A 19,207-nucleotide genomic window follows, 5' to 3' on the forward strand; every position below is an offset into this window, starting at 1 on the left:
CAATTGCTTCAAAAAGTGTAAATTAAATCTTTATAAATAGAAAAATATTTAGAATTTTATGCATTGAATAATTTTTTTAATGTTAGAATAGTTGAATTTTTAAAATACAAACAATATATTTTTAACATTTTGTTGAAATTAATAATTCTAGGAATTATTTTTCGACCACTCCGTCCTCCCCATCCCCAGCGCGTGACCGTCCACTGCCAGTGCCGCCGCTGCACCCTGTGCGGCACCCGCGCATCTCTGGCGATCACCAAGCCGCTGCCTCGGCTTCCTTCGCCGCCGGCGTCCCTTCTCTCCGGCTCCGGGCCTCTCCCTTTCTTTTCCCTCTCTTCATCCACACCTCGCCACAGCACCACCGCTCTCACCCGCTGCCGCCTCCACGCCGGGCCATGCCCTCACTCATTCTCCACCATTGCCGCTCATAGCCAACACAGTGCCCGCCACTCCACCTCCTCCGCCACCAGCCCTCGCGCTGTCACCGCGACGCCATCGGACCACCAACCGCGCCGCACCCTGACAGCCACTCCATTCTCCATTCCAAGATTCAAAAATGGGTGAGTTTATTTTTTCATTGATCTGAATAGTAACTGTTTGTGGGCTTTGATTTGGGCTTCTATTTATTGATTCATATGTTTGGTTTCTATTTTTCCAGTGAGTGGTGAGATCCTTTGTATTATTGAGATTCGTTAGGGAAGCTGTTGAGAGCTACGTTTCTGGAGGCTCAATTGTACATAGGTATATATATTCATTTTTTTTTTTTAAAATCAAACAAAAATAAAACCATTTTCTAATAGGAAGAAATCATCTTTCCTAAAGGATTATTTTTCTTATAAGAAATTGAATTAGATTTTCTTACTTTGTAAAAATCTTGTTTTCAATAAAGCCTAAAAAAATTATTTTTCTTGCAAATAGAATTAAATTGAAATATCTTTTGGAAATAAATTTGTAAAATCCATTTTTAACTAAAAATAATAAAAATCGCTTTTCTTGCAAATAAAATTATATTGGTATAATTATTTTTTATAAATAAAATTGTAAAAATCATTTTTGTCCCAACAAAAGTAAATGACAAGCATTTTCTTGTAAATAAAATCCAATTGAAACTTTTTTTTTTTAATTAAATTGCATTTAATCATTTCTTTTAATAAAAATAAGCAAAGGTTTTTAAAAAAAAATTAAATCTAAAAATTATAAATTTTTTTTTTATTAATATTTATTTTATAATGTATATTAGTATTTAAATAAAATTAAATTTATAAACATTAAATAAAATAATTTTTTTTTTTTTTTATAGAAGTATTTCTTTTGTCATAATTCTATTTTCTCTCGAGTTTAGAAATGAGCATGGCTGCTTGAGGACTCACTCATATCCTGTTCAATTTGCACACTTCATTCTCTAAGTATTAATAGTGATTAAAATATTGAGTTTATATGGATACTTAGTGGTTGAGACCACATGTAAAAATGACATTGCCAGAAATTGATAAGGTAATATTTCCATTTATTCATCAGAAGAGGCGCTCCTTTTGAAGCCAGAATGGATTTTCCTTGATACCTAACATAATGCATGAAAGGATTCTTGAACAACCATAAGATTGTCTGAAAATCATTAGCAAAGACTTCGACAAAATGCTCTATTTTTCCATAGAAAAATATTCGCCCAAGAAGGGCTCCATAAGATGTTGATCGTAAATGATAAGATTGATTGCGGATAAAAATGAAGATAGAGTCGTATTCACATACATGAAAATTATATAGGAATAAGAAAAATCTTTGATTCCTTTTTGAAAAAATGGAAATTGATATTGATGTATGAAATACTTATTTTGACTAATGTAATACGCAATATCCCAAGAGGGTCATTATAAGATCACCAATATTAGAGGAAAAAGTATTAGTAGTTTCATCTAGTGAGTAATCGAAGACAAGTCTGAGTGCTTTTATCTAACAAGTAATTGAAGGAGAATTATACCCACCAGTTGTAAGGGTGAAGATGGCACATGAGATGATAGAAGTAAAATCTATAAATAATGACACCAAACTCGAAGTATTGTGAGATACTAATTGTAAACGTCATTGCAAATCTATAGAGAGGATTGCAAATCTTCACAAAAAAACAACACTTCTGCCACAATTTTAAATCCAAATGTTATGTACAGTTGCTTTAGCCTGGTTTGATAGGAGCTTTGATTGTCTCAATTCCCATTTTACTCAAAATTTAAATCTCTTTCTTTATCTTCAATTTTGTTAATTTTTTTATTAAACAAGTACTTGTTTATTATGATCCGATAACCAAAAAAAAGTGTCAAGATTTAGCATGAATTCCTAGGAAAACAAGGATAACAAGAATTCTTTTATTGATGAATATAAAAAGGAACGATTATTTTTTAGGACTTCTAATAGCATATAATGAGTCAAGGATATAAAAGAAATATGATTAGACTAGAAGTTTTTATATAATTGATCTAGAAGATATTTAACCTATGGATTATCCAATATCCTTAACAGATAAAAAATAACCTTAAAAAAATATATCTAAAAAATAAAAAGCACATAAAAAGGTAAAAACTTAAAATTATTAAATTTCTTATTGTCCACCACAACTTTAATATTATTTAGACCCTCCATTATAATTTGTATTGCAAGACCAAATTTAAACACATTGGTATCCTTTGTATGTGAGAATGGAGTTATTGTCAAGAGATTTTTTATTTTTATTTTTTAAACTTTCTTTAGATTAAAAGAGAGAGACATGGGCAATAAGAGAGTTTTTATTTCTTTATTTTTAAAAATTGAATATTAAATGTCTCTTTTTTTTTTCTTTTGTTTTATTTTTTGTTTTCTCTGATAAATATTTTATGAGTTGTTTTATATTTAGTTCAACCATGGAAGAGTGTACCCACATGCAAAAGTAAAAAAACGAAATCTATTTGTATATATCTATATTTTTATGGAATATTAATTATTTTTTAGTACACTTATTCCAACTTTGTTTTTTACATAGCTACATCATCTATCAAGCAAGAGGAGTATTTTTATCTATATATATATAGATATTATACACTTCAAATTAGTTATGCATCTGTGGACCCTGCACTTCGGCTTATGCGCTTCCACTCGATGGCGAGCTCAATTTTATTTGAAAAATGATTTATTGTTTAGAAAATGACTTGGAGTCGCTATTTATTTTTGTTTTATTTTTAAAGGGTAAACAAAATAAGAAATAAAACCTTAAGTGTGACTCCTCATTTGGAAAAGACAGTCTGTGAGAAACCAAATACAGGTTCAGGGGTCATGTCACTTATCGGGAAGGTATGGTAAATACCGTAGTACCCCTTTAAGTCCCTAAAAAAACAGGTCTCTACTAAATAAGGTGAGACAGATGTGGCAATTGATGAGAAAATCAATGGGTATCAAAGTGATCATAAATCAGAAGCAAGTCATGATAGTGAATAAATGAACAAAGTGAGAGTGTACATTGGCAGTAGGTAAAAGTGCTATCATGAAACAGAGTTAGTGCGCAATATCAAATGCAAAATATATCGCATGCATGTTAAAGATCAGAACAAAAACCAAACAATATTCATTAGGCTTAGCAATTAACAATCAGAAGAGAGATCTCAAATGTAGGGGCCCCACCAAAGCCCAATTTGTTTTGCATGAATTAATATCACAAATTCCATTATTTTGGAATTATAAAAATTGTCTCTGTGCTTATTAAAATAGTGAAAAACGAAAAAATAATTAAGAGCCAAATAAAATCACAAGATGCATATCTGAATGAAAAACGACAACGTGTTTATTAAAAATTAGGTTTTGGTGAATGAGGATTTTAATGAAGAAAAGAAAAGTACAAAAATGAGAAAATAATGCTAATAATAATAATGACAAATAAATAAATAAACAAATGACATAAAATAAATAAATAAATAATTATATGAAAGATGAAAGAATAAAAATAATTAAGTTAGGCGAATAAATAGAACAAATAAATGAATTTAAAATATTTAAAACCATCTGAAAGACAAATTTTTGGAAATCAAGTTTTGAAACTAAATTGAAAATTGAAGTTTTAAGAACTAAATTGAAAAATTGGAATTTTAGAAAAATAATTTGAAACTATGAGTCATGAAAATTGGAACTTGGAAAATTACTCGAGGATTAAAGTCTAGAAAATTAAATTTGAAAGTTAAATTTGAAAATGGAAATTTTAAAAAATTATTTAAAGATGGAATTTTATTTTTATTTTAATAAAAAGAAATTAAATTTGAAAATAATTAAATTTTAGGAAGTCAAAGTTTTGAAAACTAAATATTTTTTTTATAAAAAAAGGGAGTTTTTGAAAAACTAAATTAAAATTGGAGCTTTGAGAAATTAAATTAATACTAGTGTCTTTAAAAATTATCTTGGAATTAAAATTTTGAAAATAAAATCTTTGACATAAAAAAAATTGGAGAAAACTAAGGAAGTAATAACAATAATAAAAAAAAGGAAATGGCCACCAAACGTGTACAGAAGTCCATAAGGAATAAACAAATGAAAAGAAAAAAACACCACAAACCCATTTTTCTACATATTGTAATGATGCTATACTTACACCACAAGCCCATTCTCCAATGCACATCTCTGCCATGCCCACACCACAAGCATGAACCCTCACATTAAAATAATTACCTAAGGCTCACGTAGCCTTTTCAACTTGCTGGGCATCGCCAACATTAGCTTGAGAATTTCTTTTTGAGAGTATTGCCACAAGCTTGGTCTGCTACAAAACTGAGAATGGCCTATCCTCGTTAGCATTGAAATGATAATCATCACCAGTGTGGATTTCCATCATATCTGATAATGCTTTTAGAAACTCAAACTTCTGCATATTGTCCCTTTCAAGCATGTGGTCCAAGAAACGAAAAACACGCAACCTAGTGTCATCTAAAAAAAAATGGAGAACCTGTAAATTCCAAAGCTGTTGGCTTAAAAGACTCATTTGTAGAAAGCATTCTTTGCAGATAAGGAACCAATTCCGAAGGAATGGATGTGAAAGCTCCATTGGTTAAATAAGTCAGACTACTTGTGTACATCTCCATATTGTTGTGGCAATCAAACAAAGGCTTGTGAGCAATCAAGTGGTAAGCAAGACACCCAAAACTGAAAATATCAGAAGCAGATCCAGCTGGAGATCCTCTACTCTGAACCATTTCAGGAGCAGTGTAATTCAGTGATGGCTGAAGGGGTAGTATTGAATCCTCAACGTCATATTCAGCATGATGGAAGGCTGGCACATTAGCTAAATCACCCGATGCCTGATATGATGAAATTGCAAAGCCAAATCCACTGAGTTTCCAAGCTCCACTTGAAATACTGAGGACAGTCTTAGGTGATATAGCCCGATGAATAAGACGAGCATGGTTATGAAGAAATTCCAAGGTTGCTGAAACCTGGGGCAGACCTTTCTCCACCTCCAACAGTCCCATTTCCATCCCCTTAAGCTCCTTAGGCACCTTCCCAATCCCCTCCAAACTCCCCAACGCATTCGCCACCGATGCAAACAACGGCTCAAAAGCATGCAAACTCTTTTACCCTGTAAGGCTCCATTCGAATGATGAGGTATTTTTTCTTGTATTACATGGCAACAGTCTCCAACAGAGCACCAACCCAATAACGAGAATATGTTTTCTGTAACTCCTTACTCCCATGGGCAGAGATGAGAAAAACAATGCGTTCCATGAACCGGTACCGGAAACAGAGGAAGATGGAAAACAAAACAAAGCACAAAAGAAAACGAAGAAATAAAAGAAACTTCAGAGGCTTCACTTCCTAAATGATCAGTGAGCCCTCTGATTAAGTGAGAAAAACCACATCAAATGCAACCATGGATATAATCCTTTGGTATTTCACAATAGGGGCAAAGCAAGCTAAGATTTACAATAAATGGGAATTCTGGATCATGTTTTGACAAGCAATCAAGTGACCTCCATTATCCACCCCAAACAAATCAACAAACATTCAAATACCAACAAGATATATAGAGGAATGATAAGTAGCCAAATCGAACGATAAGCTTGTAGCATGCATACCTGAGGGTGCCCTTCTCTAGTAAGGTTCTGTTCAGCTTCAAATGCCCCAAATCCTCCTCCAAAACCAACGAAACTCATGAAACAGCAGATCCTCCTCCACTCTCCAAACACACAACTCCCTCTCTCTTTTCTTTCATCTCCCTCCCGTATCCACCTCTCCTAAAAAAATCAAGACCCTCCTGCTAGCCTTCACCTGCCCTCTGTTTATCCCTTCTTGCAAGTCTTCCCCTATTCCAACCATCAGCCCGTCTCCATCCTCAACCACCACCATGGCAAGGTGGTGGTGTCCATGGCCACACGTCCTAGCATGCTCGGCTCCTTCAGAAACTAGCCCCCACTCTTCCAAAAATGCTGCCAGCTCTCCCGGGGTTGTGACACCTGGTAAAAAAATGCATGGAAGAGGAGCCCCAAACGGGGGTCTACAGCATCCCACAAATCTTTTGGACCCATCATATATATTATTAGAAATTCTAAAACATAGTTGTCACATAAAAAACAATCAAACAATGTTGGTGGGAGAGATAAGTATATATATAATAAATGTTTTCGTAATCATACTAGTCATTGAAAAAAAAAGAAAAAATGTTATCAGTTCAAAATTCAATAGTCGGACTAATCATCCAATCAATAATGTCATAAATATAATATTAATATTAAAATAATATTAAAATTTTAAAATATGTATAAAGAAATTAAAAATAATAATATTTATTTTCATCTTCATCTTCAATATTATCAAAATTCAATCATGAATAAATATAAACATATTAAAATTTTTAATTTTATTAAATAAAATATGTATAATATTTAAATGTGAAATATAGAAGAAAAATATTTTATTAATAATTTATTTTACTTATAATTTATTTTACTTATATAACATTACTTTACTTATATTTTTACACATTAATTTTTATAAAAATTTTTAAAATAATTATGTCATTTTATTTTTTGTTTGCAACTATTGAATAGTAACCATAAGCAACAAAGCGTTCATAACCCCATCTCATGATCTAAGAGTCTGTGGTTCAAACCCTCACATGGAATTTTCAAAAACCCAATATCCTCGGTCCCACATCAGAAGCAAATGAGGATGAGAAGCCTTTAAGTTGTCCATTCAATGGTTTGCTAGACATGCTTCAGGGCCGAAGGCAGAGCCCATCAATGGCCTAATTTTCTGGGTTAGGCTTCAACTATTTTGCTCAAGGAAAAAGGTCGATCATTCAACTATCCATCCACCGATCTGTTTGGTTTAAGCCCAATTCAACATGTTCTTTGACCCAAAGGACGGACCAAAACAGGCTTTGGATCAAAAGAATGTGCTCACTGTTGAGGCCTCGCGTCCCTGGTGATCCACGTAGTTGCCAAATGGGTGGACACACGATTTCAACCAATATAGATTCCTGGTTCAGTCGTTCCTGCAAAAGGCGTCCTGACAGGGTGTCCAGACACACCCTCCGATGGTTTTGTCAGCCATGGTTAGAGAGAATAATCAGTTGGTCTTTTATTAGGTATAGCAAGCTTACCTTCTTCCTTGTGTGAATGTTCATATATATAGTGACAGAAGCTTTGTTTCCCTCTTTAATGGTAGGGGGATATTTTGGCTTGTAATGATGTCTCTAGGTGGTGGCAAGGCCATCATCACCCTACGGGCGGCTGATAGAGACGTGGGAGGCACCGCGACTGTCAGAGATCGTGGGAAGTGACTTGCTGTCACTTCATTCCTGTCCTTTCACTCTGCAGGTGGCGGAACGTGGGCCATGGCAGGCTATTAGAATGACGTGCAAGACTTGCTTACTTCAGTCAATGATCTGGACAAATATATCCGGATAGGATATGTCAGTTGTCCGGATGTGATATGGCGGTCGTCCGGATGTGATGTTTGTGAGTGTCGTGTGTCTTTCCCTGAGGAAGTTCGGATAGGAGAAGCGCGCCACGTGTACTCTTGGGGAAATCCGGATGGGGTCAATCCGGATAAGAATGCGTGCCACGTGTCATCGGGAAATGTGTGCCGCGTGTCATCGGGGGGAGGGGTCCCTACACTCACTACTAATAATGTTGGATCAAAATTAAGGTTTTTGCCCCTATGTTGGGTGGTTTATGATAGGAAAAAAATAATAATAATAAGGCCTTTTAGTTAACCTTTTGTTATGGTTCCTTTTATTTTTATTTATCTTTTGAAGTTTTGGTGGTAATATGCAAATTTAAGGTGGTGCTTGTTTTTTTGGCTTTTTGCTGAAAGCAATTTAGTTTTAAAATTTAGGTTGTTTGTTTTTCTACTTTTTCATTACTTATTATAAACTTTTTACTAAATAGAAAAAACCAAAATATGTAGCTTTTTCTAAATAGAAAAAAAATAACATATTGGTTTTTTTTTTTACTTTTTAATACTTAATAGAAATAAAATACTACAAAAACAAACAACCTAATATTTAACACTATTAAGCATTATTCTATTTAGAATTAAGTAAAAAAACAAACACCACCTAAGAATATATTTTCATATCAAAATTTTTTAACATCAACCAAGATCTCAATAGTTAAGGCACAATATTTATGATCTTATAAAATCTATGAGCTAGGCACTTTCATTTAATGCAAATAATAACAACGTTATTAATCTTCTACAACTACGTATAGTAGTGATTTCATATCTTCCAAGTACAAATATGTTTAGCTAAGAATCTTTTCAACTAAGGTTCTTTCAAGGCATAATATATATCCATAAATTATAATTCACGATTAGAATGTATTGTTTTCTTTTTTAAGTGCATGTCACTCCCCTAAGAACATGCTTATTAATCATCTATAACTATATTGGTAGCGATTTCATAAACACATATATAAGGTGTGGATCATCTTAATTGAAAAAATCTCCTTGATGCTTAAGTGATACATACTATTTTTGACACATGACATTTTTATCATATAATGTTTCTTATGAAAATTGTAGTGGGGATTACATGGAATTAATATCAAGTGGGGCATTAATCTAAGATGCCCACTTGCCATGTAGTTCAAAAGGCTAACCCCTCCCATCATAGCATATCAAATATTAGTTAACCACCTTCATCATTATAATGATGAGACAATCCCCATTTCAAACTGCAGTACAAATCAACCAAGAAATAGTAAAAGTTATTCCACAAGAATGTACGTAATAGATGTTATTTTAATGATTTAATAGCTACCCATGTAATATTAATTGATGACCTCCACCATTATCACTCCTCTTGTAGAGGATGTTCTTAAAAGAGAAGATGTTCTTCCTTAAAAACCCATAAGTAAGGAGTAAAGTTCTAAAGAAAAGTAAGTGAACTATCATTTTATTATCTATATGTCCAATAAGTTTAGAATCATGGCTTAATCATCGAATAGAGGTTGACCTAAGCAGCCCATCCCCTTTTCTAACTAATTTATTGTAGATTAGTGGAAAGGATCAACCAAAGGAAGAAGATGAAACAAATTGGTACTATTTATTAGAATTGAAAAAAAGATTAATTTGCCAACCATGGTTTAAACTCAAACCAACAATAGCCACTCTCAGAACGATCCTCCACAATAGCTAAGAATACAAGAGCAAATGGAGGATATGGAGATAAGGCTTTAGAGAGAAATAGGAGAAATGTTATAATAGTTTGAGAAGTTGAAAATAAAAAATGAGGAACTTGATTAGAGTCCACTCTAATGACATATAGACAATATTATTTATGTAATATAAAAGGTTCAACTTAACCAACTTAACTTGAATTGGTTCTAAGACTCATGCTATGAATCTAACATTTATCTTAAGCTTAATTTAAAGTTTAAGAGAGGGAAAGGAAACTAGTAGTAAGAAAAAATTTCAACTAAAGATGATAAATAGGTCAAATATGCCTAAAAAGAGACTCAGGACTTGAGTAGCATGAAAAGATCCAAACAAGGGCAAAATGATCAAGTCATGGGCATGAAAGATGGGAAATGTGTTAGGAATCTTGGATTGCATCGTTTCCTAGCCCAGGATCAATAGAGTGCATGCAATCTAACCCTAGGCTTTTCTAGATCTAATCAAAGTGGAAACATGGCATAAAAAACTAATAAGGTTAACTGATCTAGAGAAGTAGTGAATAAACATATGATCTGGATGTTTCCAAGTCAATTCCAGTCTGATGAAGTTATTGAAAAAGCCGTAAATCTCGTCTACCTAAGAATCATGGCTTACTTAATCCTCGAATAGGGGTTAGCCTAAGCAGCCCACCCCCTTTTCTAACTAATTTATTGTAGATTAGTGGAAAGGATCAACCAAAAGAAGAAGAAGAAACAAATTGGTAATATTAATTAGAATTGAAAAAAAGATTAATTAGACAACCATGGTTTAAAGTACTCAAACCAACAATAGCCACTCTTAGAACGATCCTCCACAATAGCTAAGAATACAAGAGCAAATGAAGGATATGGAGATAAGAATTTAGAGAGAAATAGGAGGAAATGTTATGATAGTTTGAGAAGTTGAAAATAAAAAGCGAGGAACTTGATTAGAGTCCACTCTAATGACATATAGACAATATTATTTATGTTATATAAAATGTTCAACTTAACTAACTTAACTTGAATTGGTTTTAAGACTCATGCTATGAATCTAACATCTATCTTAAGCTCAATTTAAAGTTTAAGAGAGGGAAAAGAAACTAGTAGTAAGAGAAAATTTCAACTAAAGATGATAAACATGTCAAATATGCCTAAAAAGATACTCGGGACTTGAGTAGCGTGAAAGATCCAAACAAGGGCAAAATGATCAAGTCATGGGCATGAAAAATGGGAAATGTGTTTGGAATCTTGGATTGCATCGTTTCCTGGCCTTGGATCAATATGGTGCATGCAATCTAACCCTAGGCTTCTTTAGATCTAATCAAGTGGAAACATGGCATCAAAAACTAATAAGATTAACTAATCTAGAGAAGTAGTGAATAAGCATATGACCTGGATGTTTCCAAATCAATTCTAGTATGATGAAGTTATCGAAAAAGCCATAAATCTCATCTACCTAGTGTTTTTCCACCCAATCTCTATTCACGTGGATCTAGGCATGAGAAAAGTGTGCATTTTTTTTTCTCTCTAGAGGATGGTTTGGGTTTCTCTTTAGAAGATCTCTAGAAGACAAAAGGAAAAAAGTCTAAAGCCCTAATCCCTAAGGGGGTATTTATATGTTTTTTTTGTGGACTTAAGTGATTTGAGGTAAAATTGGGCTTAGGTCATCTAATCCAATCCACCTAGGCCCTAATTAATTAATTAGTCATATTAGGTTCCAATTAATTAACTAGATCACTTTAGAAAGACAATATATAAGATCTAGTGCAACCTTACGCTTTTACCAAACTGCCCTTATGCATACTTCTAAACTAGAAACCAAAATCCCTAAAAAATAAAAAAATGTTCCCATGAATTAAGAGCTCAAGCGGAGACCATTGAGACTCATAGGAAAATATTGGTGTATGCCCTCATAATCTAATTTTGAAGTTGAATCAACACTATGTAGACCCTCAATTTTGTCCCTTTAGCACATGTCTTTAAATTCACTTCCAGTGCTCCACGGTAGTTCCTTGGTGGCCCATTACTATTCGTACAACTTACCCTTTTTTGAGTCACCTCGAAGACTTTGGTTAAGGGATTATCTGACCCTTTATTGTGATCCTCGGTAGTCTTGATTTAGACTAGACTTCACTTAGGCACCCTTGACCCATTTAGGCACCCTAAGCCTATTTAGATACACTTGGCCCACTTAGGCTCACTTAGGCCCACTTAGATCACCTTTTAAGTATTTGTTTTGCATGTTTGCATGATTGCATTTTTTTGTATGGCTTGCATGACTTGCATGACTCGTTTATTTTAAAGTTGCATGACTTGACTTTTTATATTTTATTTTTATTTATTATATTTATTATCTTGTCTATTTCTTCACCTATTTTATTTCCTTATTATTTTGTCACTTTTTCCATAATAATTGCCCTTACTTATCTATTTCAATTTAAGAATTTTATTTGAATGTTTTATTTTTATTTTACAACTATTATTATTATTATTATTACTTTTACTCATTTTTTATCATCATCATTATTATTATTTTATTTAATCTATTAACTTTGAAATTTTGTAGGAAAAGTATGGAAGGTGTGCACAATCACATTGAGATTGAATATTTGGAGGATTTCCTTGGATGCATGGTGGGATGGATACATCGAAAGGTAGGCGTGAACGTTTTGGGAAGAGTCATCATTAAGGGAAGTGAGATCATGGCTTCAAATAGGAATCCGGGCTGCATATAGAAAGAGGAGATCACGGCTGAATGGAGGGTGGGAAAAAGAGATTTATATTGTTGAAAATAAAAAGGAAGGAAGTGGCCACTTTGTGCACAGCTATAAGAGAGATTTCTTTATTATTTTTAAGAAAGAAAAGTCAACATGCTCGATCACTTACCAAATAGGACACGGCTGCATCTTAGGGAAGTCTCCAATGTGAGTCACATGCATGCACTTTCTATATCCATGTGCATTAAAAAAAAAAGAAAGAGGATATTCCATAAATAAATAAAAAAAAGGGGGTTGTCATATAAAATAGGAGAACAGAGGAACGAGCAAGAGGGATTTTTTTTAGGAGAGAACACGCAAGAGAGAATTTTCGGAGCAAAGGGTCGTGATATTCTTTTTGAAATAGAGAGGAACATAGGATTTTCTAGGATGAGCTACTTTAACGCATCAAAGATGGATTTTTTCCATAACACAGGTTAGTTTTTGAAAGAGTTTTCATTTTTTTTTATTAGATATCTTTTTTTTCTTTTTTTTTTTAATTCCAATTTAATTTAGTATTAATTTATTTGTTAGTTTGGCTTGAATGAGTTTGTGTGTTTTAATTTTGATTCATTATATTAGAAAAAAAGAATGATTTGATCCCTATTTAATTTTGATTGATTGCATCATATTGAAAACATTTGAGTTTTATTTATTCATTTATTCATGCATTTGCTACTCTTTTAATTACTTGTATTTCATTTATTTATTTATTGATAAAGTTGATCCCATATTTGAAAGTTCATATTTTTAGTATTCTTTGATTTAATGTGATTCATTTTAATTAGTTTAGATACTTTTATAATTTTAGTTCGTAATAAAATTGATTCTATATTAAAAGTTCATGTCTTTAGTTTACTTTTGATTTAGTTTAATTCATCTATTTAATTCAAATACATTTATAGTTTTAGTTCATTGATAAAATTGATTTTATGTTTGAAAGTTTGCGTTTTTAGGTTGCTTTAATTTAATTTGATTCATTATAGTTAGTTTAGATATTTTTTATAGTTTAGTTCCAAACATGAACTCTTAATATAGAATCAATTTTATTAACGAACTAAAATTATAAAAGTATCTAAACTAATTAAAATGAATCACATTAAATCAAAGAATACTAAAAATATGAACTTCCAAACATGGGATCAATTTTATTAATAAACTAAAACTATAAAAACACCTAAAATAATGAATACAAATTATTAAATCAAAGAAAACTAAAAAAAACTGAAACTTTCAAACATGGGAACAATTCTATTAATGAACTAAACTATAAAAAATATCTAAACTAACTATAATGAATCAAATTAAATTAAAACAACCTAAAAACGCAAACTTTCAAACATAAAATCAATTTTATCAATGAACTAAAACTATAAATGTATTTGAATTAAATAGATGAATTAAACTAAATCAAAAGTAAACTAAAGACATGAACTTTTAATATAGAATCAATTTTATTAACGAACTAAAATTATAAAAGTATCTAAACTAATTAAAATGAATCACATTAAATCAAAGAATACTAAAAATATGAACTTCCAAACATGGGATCAATTTTATTAATAAACTAAAACTATAAAAACACCTAAAATAATGAATACAAATTATTAAATCAAAGAAAACTAAAAAAAACTGAAACTTTCAAACATGGGAACAATTCTATTAATGAACTAAACTATAAAAAATATCTAAACTAACTATAATGAATCAAATTAAATTAAAACAACCTAAAAACGCAAACTTTCAAACATAAAATCAATTTTATCAATGAACTAAAACTATAAATGTATTTGAATTAAATAGATGAATTAAACTAAATCAAAAGTAAACTAAAGACATGAACTTTTAATATAGAATCAATTTTATTAACGAACTAAAATTATAAAAGTATCTAAACTAATTAAAATGAATCACATTAAATCAAAGAATACTAAAAATATGAACTTTCAAATATGGGATCAACTTTATCAATAAATAAATAAATGAAATACAAGTAATTAAAAGAGTAGCAAATGCATGAATAAATGAATAAATAAAACTCAAATGTTTTCAATATGATGCAATCAATCAAAATTAAATAGTGATCAAATCATTCTTTTTTTCTAATATAATGAATCAAAATTAAAACACACAAACTCATTCAAGCCAAACTAACAAATAAATTAATACTAAATTAAATTGGAATTAAAAAAAAGAAAAAAAAGATATCTAATAAAAAAAATGAAAACTCTTTCAAAAACTAACCTGTGTTATGGAAAAAATCCGTCTTTGATGCGTTAAAGTAGCTCATCCTAGAAAATTCTCTGTTCCTCTCTATTTCAAAAAGAATATCACGACCCTTTGTTCCGAAAATTCTCTCTTGCGTGTTCTTTCCTAAAAAAAATCCCTCTTGCTCGTTCCTCTGTTCTCCTATTTTATATGACGACCCCCCCCCCCCCCCCCCCTTTTATGGAATATCCTCTTTTTTTTTTTTTTTTTTTTTAATGCACATGGATATAGAAAGTGCATGCATGTGGCTCACATTGGAGACTTCCCTAAGATGCAGCCGTGTCGTATTTGGTAAGTGATCAAGCATGTTGACTTTTCTTTCTTAAAAATAATAAAGAAATCTCTCTTACAACTGTGCACAAAGTGGCCACTTCCTTCCTTTTTATTTTCAACAATATAAATCTCTTTTTCCCACCCTCCATTCAGCCGTGATCTCCTCTTTCTATATGCAGCCCGGATTCCTATTTGAAGCCATGATCTCACTTCCCTTAATGATGACTCTTCCCAAAACGTTCACGCCTACCTTTCGATGTATCCATTTGTAGACCCCCATGTGGGGTTTGTTTTGCTGCAGCATATTTGGCCACGTGTCACTCTCGGGTTGGCTATTAGTGGAATCAAATAGTGGATTTGGAGGACGAATAGGAGAGCGACACCTGTAAAGATGAGGAAGATTCTAGAAGAAGGAGCATGCTTTCTGTTATGGAGAGATGGCCAGCTGCATGCACGGAGGAAAAAGGATACCTGTTTTTTCTGCCAGCTGCAGGGTAGTGGAGACAGAGAGTGCCGTTGGAAGATATTTTGGAGGGTGCAGGCTTTTTGGAGAGGGGCTTGAGGAGGCTGCTTGGGGGGGTTTTTGATTGCCGGGGAGAGAGTTTTTGTGAGGAGGTATCCATTGCCCTTAGTGAAGAGTGTTAGAGTGAGAAAGTTGAGAGAGAGAGAAGAGGGGGAGCATTGTGAGAAACGACAGAGGGGAAACTTGAGGGAGAAAGAACCAGAGAGTGAGAGTTTTCTAGAGAGAACAGAAAGACTGGAAGCGGAGAGAGGTCCTGGAGCTTAGAGACAGAGACTATTAAAGAGGCAAGCCGGAGGAAAGGGAGGAACACATTCAGACTAGAGAGAGTGGGGAGCAGACCTATTTTAAGAGGGCATTCTTTTTAGCTTGGGGCGTGTTTCTTTGATTTGGAGGTGAGTTTCTCTCTTACTTGGATTCCTATAATTCTCATCTCTTTCCCATTTGCTTGCTCCACATTTGTTTGTCGAGTTTGGGTGTGGATGATAATGGATACATGCTTAACTTCGTTGATTTCTGGATCATGCTCTTACTTTGTTGTTTTTTATCTCATTGTCATCCTTATGGTTTAGTATGGGGCTCGTATGACTTTGCTTTATGTATACTGTGCTAACCCAGTTTCAGGATCCCACCTATTTTGAGCCTCTTGAAATGAGGCCCTATACGTTTGAGTGTGTTGCCTGTTATCCTACTGGTTCTATTCTCAGCATTCACTCTAACCTCTGTTCTTGTTTTCATCCCTATATTCTCACTATAATGGGAGTATTATTTGGTCTGAGGTTTGAATAAAATGAGTCGAGCCATACCTATGGTTCTAGCTTTCCTGTTGATAGCTTGTGGCTAAAAGAAAAAAAAGGGGTTGATGGGGAATTACGACCAGCAGCTAGAGGCTTCTTGGCCCTCTTCTTTGCCTGTATTGCAGCCATTTGCATCGGAGCATCGTCAGTATGTGGTTGTTATTTCCACTGCAGTAATTACAGCAATCATAGCCGTTCTTATAACTACTGGCTGGATTGGGTTCTTTTGGACTATGTGATCTGGAACCGTTGGAAACTGCCTACTCACGATATCCTGACTATCACATGCATAGTAACTTCACTCTTTCCCAGCAACTTCACCTTCCCATTCCTTCTCAAGTCCCTGGTTGACTTTAAGGGCTTCAATGAAAGCCAATGCATGCATACCTATGTCGTGAAATTGGGTCAGCTTGATGATAGCATGCTTCTGAATTGGGAGAAGCAGAAGATGAAAATGAAGAAGGGCAAGAATATGGGTACAAGGCTACAGAGAAGACAGAGGATGGTCAGAAAGATCTCATGGATTTAAGCACTTCCGGGATAGAATGAAACAAAACAAGAGTCTTTCTGATGATGCCAGAGCTATAATTACTGATGACGCTGAATTGAAATTGCAAAAGGAAGGAACGGATGATGAAATTAATGATGCCATGTTGATGATAAAGCCTAATCCCACAATTATCTGTGCAAACCTTGATGGAAAACTAGAGCATTCTGGTGATGCAGAAGCAAAGGTTAGCATTGGCGTTGAGAAAGGTACTTCATCAGATTCATCTGAATATACTAGAGATGCTAATTCCTTGAATAATGATATTGAGGAATCTCTAGAAACTAGAGAAGACTCACTTTCAATGGGACCTGAGCTAGTGGATAACTCCGAAATTGGGTTACAGCCACTTGAGCATAGGAATATCATTGATATGGGACCTGCTAAAGTAGAAGCTTCTGCAAATGAAACATCAAATTCAAAATCAGTTGACTTATCGGGTTTAGAAGAAATAGATGTACCCTTGCTGCTGTAGCATGTGCACAGCCTCGACAACGTGGGTCAGATTATGAGGGTCGGTTCCCGCCATCGCCTAGTGATATATACCAAACTCAGCTGTCCTCAAGCCGCCGACGGCGAAGCACCTCCGTCACCTCAGCAATCATTTCCATCTGCTGCTGCCCTAAGCTTCACCTTTCATCAACAAGAACATGATCCAACTTCTGTTCATCGTCACCTGTGCCGAAATGGTTCTTATCATTGATCCCCTTCACAATCCCTGCCTCCTCATTCTGTTAATCTATCTAACATTTCTTGGCAATTCACCCAGAATCTGAGAAACATTACTGATTTAATGTCTGTTTCTCAAGCATTGATGAGTCCGAATTTGTTCATATCAGCTTCACCACCCAAAACCCGCCCTTCTCATCCCCGTTTGTTGCATGGCCCCACAAGATATTTCTTTTGCAAAAACCACCCAGCATACCCATTATCCCATATGCTGAGAAAGCTGTAGATCTCCAATAGTGGCTATGATAGCCAAATGTGACCCACGCCATGTCAGGTACGTGGCATGCTGCCTGATGTACCGAGGTGATGTGGTGCCCAAGGACATGAATGTAGCTGTAGCCACCATCAAGACAAGGCACATTATCCAGTTTGTTGAATGGTGCCCCACTGGATTCAAGAACAGCATCAGCTACCAGCCACCAACTGTTGTTCCAGGGGTGGGCCTTCCTTTGCATGCGAAAAATACATTAAGTGGCCAAGAATCCTTATAAATGCAGTACCTCAGGTGCCCCAACAGTATTTTGGGTTTACCAAACAGCAACTATATGTTCTTAAGGCACAAATACTCGCACTTCAACCTTTTTCAACTCGAGAAGGAACTCCTGAATGGGATTTCGAGTGTGGTGGAATATGAGCATTGTGAAATAGCGTCAGTTCGTGTGCTGTAAGTGCATGAAGCATCATGTGAACCATGGGATACCCTGTTATGCAGCAGCCTCCTCTTCCAGCTACACATATCAACTCCATGGGCTACAGTATGTCTTCTCCCCGTGTGGTAAAGGGGATCCCTGCATTAGGAAATTTCCATCCTAATCAAATGAATGTTGTGAATGAAACTGCATCCGATCCGGTACCCGGTATTCTTACTGCTGGAGTCAAGTCAGAGGTGGCTTCGAGTCCTCCATCAGTGGCATCCAATGGCCATTTTTCTTTTGCTCTAGAGATATCAGGAATGAGTGTGGATGCATCCACCCTTCACTCAACATTTACATCCGACGTGTCAAGTTCAGAAGGACTACAGCTGGGCATGATGATTATTCGTTGAACGAATGGATCCCCATAGATGCATGCAACATCAGAATGCGGGAGATGGTTTTCCACCTTGCGGCTCTTCAAAACATAGTGCACCTGGCTGTAGGAATGACCCCGCCAATAAATGGAAAAGCGTTCATGTGGGCTGCCTAATAAAGGAGAATCAGATAATCATGAAAGTGTTTTGGACCAGTTTCTTACCGAGCACTTGGAGGTATTGACTAAGCTTGGTGATTATGGTGAGTATAGTGGCAGTGAACTTGAGGCCACGTGCTCTCGCCCACTTTTTTTTCTTCCCGTGATTTTCAATATAATCTTCCTTAATATCATTTTTATTAATAATTCCTCCAATTGTTTTTTTTTAATAATGTCAAATTTCCAAATTCTTCATCTTTGTTTTGTTTTCTTAATTGATTTCTCACATTCATGGTTCTCAAAATAACTTTTTCTTAAATTCTCATTTTCTTAAACAATTTTCCCAATTTCCAAATCCTTTAAATGATTTTAGCTTTTTCAAATTCTCATCCTTAGGGTTTTAGGTACCAAAATCATCTTTTCAATAAAATTTGCCCGCCATTTTCTTTTCGGCGAGCCACTTTCGAATTTTTCATGATTTTAAAACGTTTTAAAATAAACAT

The sequence above is a fragment of the Vitis riparia genome, chromosome 8, assembly GCF_004353265.1.
Source record: "Vitis riparia cultivar Riparia Gloire de Montpellier isolate 1030 chromosome 8, EGFV_Vit.rip_1.0, whole genome shotgun sequence".
NCBI lineage: Eukaryota > Viridiplantae > Streptophyta > Magnoliopsida > Vitales > Vitaceae > Vitis > Vitis riparia.